Source organism: Fistularia commersonii, unplaced genomic scaffold (assembly GCF_037954325.1).
Source record: "Fistularia commersonii isolate RoL2024-O1a breed Wild unplaced genomic scaffold, RoL_Fcom_v1.0 HiC_scaffold_51, whole genome shotgun sequence".
In the NCBI taxonomy this organism is placed as follows: domain Eukaryota; kingdom Metazoa; phylum Chordata; class Actinopteri; order Syngnathiformes; family Fistulariidae; genus Fistularia; species Fistularia commersonii.
In genome coordinates this window covers 795,001-798,158 of record NW_028234009.1, presented here as the reverse complement: position 1 = coordinate 798,158, position 3,158 = coordinate 795,001, and positions in this window count along the sequence as shown.

The window sequence follows — 3,158 nt, the reverse complement described above, 5'->3', positions numbered from 1 at the left end:
GCTCTTCCGCTTCTCCGCTATGGGCCCTGGTACTCCCGATCCTCCGAACTCAGGTGAATTGCGTGACGTGCTTCTGCTCTCCTATAAGCCCCTACACACTTCGAACACGGCTGTTATCACCCTGTTACTGCATTTCAATGACACCCATTTGCTTTCGATCTCAGTGTCTGCCTCCGTACGGAAAAAGCGGGATGGGTGGGGGGGCATAAGCGCATTCGTGGTGTAAGTAATCAGAAGTTAATAGTGTTAACGGTTTGCGAGAAATTTTTAATGCTAGACAAAAAAAGAAAATTAAAAGGATATAATTAAATAAATAGATAGAAAAATAAAATTAAAAACGAAAAAAAAAAATTGTGAGGGGAATATAACATGTAATTAAGTTGGCGGTTCACAAGGAATCTCAGACATCAAACTGTTTTTAATTGAACATAAATAGTACACCCAAATATACAAATGTACAAATAAACATAGCAAGGTAGAACTGAATGTCAATGAAACAACCAGGGATGAGGAAGCAACGGACATCAGGACATTTGTTCTGTATGTAATGAGAAGTTAATAGTGTTACAGGTTTGTGAGAAATTTACAGTGCGAGACAAAAAAAGAAATTAAAAGGAAGTAATTAAATCAATAGATAGACAAATAAGAAATTAAAACGAAAAAAAAAAAAAAAAATTGCAAGGGGAATGTAACATGTAATCAAGTTGTTTTTTTTGTTTTTTTTTTTTTTTTTACCAAAAAAAAAAGGAACCTCGGACATGGGTAACTATATTTTTTTGTTTTCGGATTTTTCCATAAGTTTTAAGGATTTTTTTTTTTTTTTTTTATATTTCAAAATCGTTTATGAAGACATTAAAATTTGGGGAGCATTTTTGCATTCTGTTCTTGTGAATGAAGAACTTGGCCAGGCCTAAAAGAACATTGACACAGAGTTCATCTGTTATGTTGCTTATAAGTAAACAGAATGTTATATCATCTTTTGAGAAGGAAACTGGTGACGATGGAATGAGAAGGAGAAAAAATATATGGTCAGTGGTTTCAATGTTGTCTTCACAAAATGTACAAATATTATCTTCAAAATCAAAGCGTACCCTCGATAATTCCTTAGATGGGTAGATGTCAGTCATAATTTTGAAGTGGGTCTCTTTTGCCTTGGGGGTATGGGTAGAGTCAGATACATGGTTCGCAGCGTGGCAATCGATTCCTCATCAAATTTATTTAAAATATCCTTTTTTTTTTTTTTGACGTCCAGGGAATAAGTTTCCTGTGAAACATTTCCTAATAAAGGAGTTGCCGCGCTTTTTGTCCACAATTGAGATTCCCTGGAGTGATAGTCGGGGTAACTGTGGTTGTACGGTTCGGTGCGTCATTATATTTTTGGTCAGGAATACAAATTGTCGAGGCAGTGCGTTTCGTAACTTTAGCAACTCTAATATGGGAGGCTTGAATCTGTGTGTAGTACAGAACTGCTCATTGTCCAGAGGACTGCCAGTGTCATCCATCAAGTCAATTATCGACCATATACCTTTCTCAAAGCATTCCTTGTAAAACAGAGGTTTGTTGCCATGCAGTACATATCGATTGTTCCAAACTATTATACTGTGTGGTGAGAAATTGTGTACGTATATCATTTTCCAGTATAATAATATTTGTTTATGGAACTCTGAACATTTGACAGGAATCTTGTTGATATCCAAGTCAGAGATAAGCAGAAGACTCAGGCCGCCGACTTTGTTGAATAAGTAGTTTGGAGTACAATACCAGAAAGAACGATGAGGTTTGATCCAGGATTTCAACCAGTTCACCTTCAATGTCCCATTCAAGCAGTCCGACTCTATCACTTTCAGCCCTCCTTCACTTGTTTCTTTCACCATATGTGATTTTTCTTAGATGGTGTGGTCTGTTCCTCCAGATAAAGTTGAAATTGATTTGGTTAACAGATTTTACGAGTTGATTTGGAGCAGCATTGGAATACGCTGGGTATATACATCTGGATAAACACATCCATTTTAGTCAAATATATCCGGCCTAATATTGATAAATCTCTCTGGAGCCATATATTAGAATTAAGCTTTACTTTGATTCAGTTTAGATTCAATGTTCCTGGATTGATTTAACGTTTGGTCCTTGGATAGGAAAATGCTCAAGTATTTTATTTCTGATTTCATGGAAACATCGCTGATTTCCTTTAGTGGCGAGTCATGCAGCGCAAGAAGTTTGCATTTCTTTAAGTTTAATGACAATCCTGAAGCCTTGGAGAATGTTTTGGTTGTTTTCGGCACTTATTGGGACTTGATGTTCATTTTTCAAAACTAAGGTTGTGTCATCTGCCAGCAGGCTAATAACAATTTCAGTCCCCAGCACGTCTAACTTTTGGATATCGTTGCTCTTTTCAACATAAACGGCTAGCATTTCGGTAGCAATTATAAATAAATAGGGTGAGATGGGGCAACCTTGGGGGATTCCCACATCAACATGGAAGCTCGGAGTGGTGCCGCTTGGCAGGGTGACACAGCTATGAATATTCTCATAGAGCCCACGGATCACATTCCTGAATATTTAACCAAATCCAAAATGTTCGAGCGTTGCTATGATAAATGGATGTTCGACCGAGTCAAAGGCTTTAGAAAAGTCCAAGAAGGATATGCGGCCATTATCTTCAATGCGATACGCCTCTAAACCCATCGCTCGCCCCGACTCGGGGAATCCTAGAGCCTACTTGCACCCCCGCCCTAACTTAACTCCCTCACTCGTGGAGCTCCCTGAGCTCCACACATCCCGGAGCATCACGCCGACTCATTCACATTTGAATGATTGTCTTTATTTTATGTCCGCTAGATAGAGGCATCCGCACATGCGCATCAGTGGAGCTTCAGGCCGGCTGAGGCATGGACTGAAAATCATAAAGACATGTGTGATGAGCTAAAAGGAAGATAAGCATATTTTTATAATAAATGTAAGAAAGAGAGGGTAATGCAGCCTCAGGGCGGCACTGGCCCGTGTCTCTCCAAGCCTGCCTTTGGGGGGGGGGGGGGCACGGAGCAGTGTCTCCCTGTGCCGGTCCCAAGCCCGGATAAATGCAGAGGGTTGCGTCAGGAGGGGCATCCGGCGTAAAACGTTTGCCAAAACCAAACATGCGAGTCAACCATAACTATACC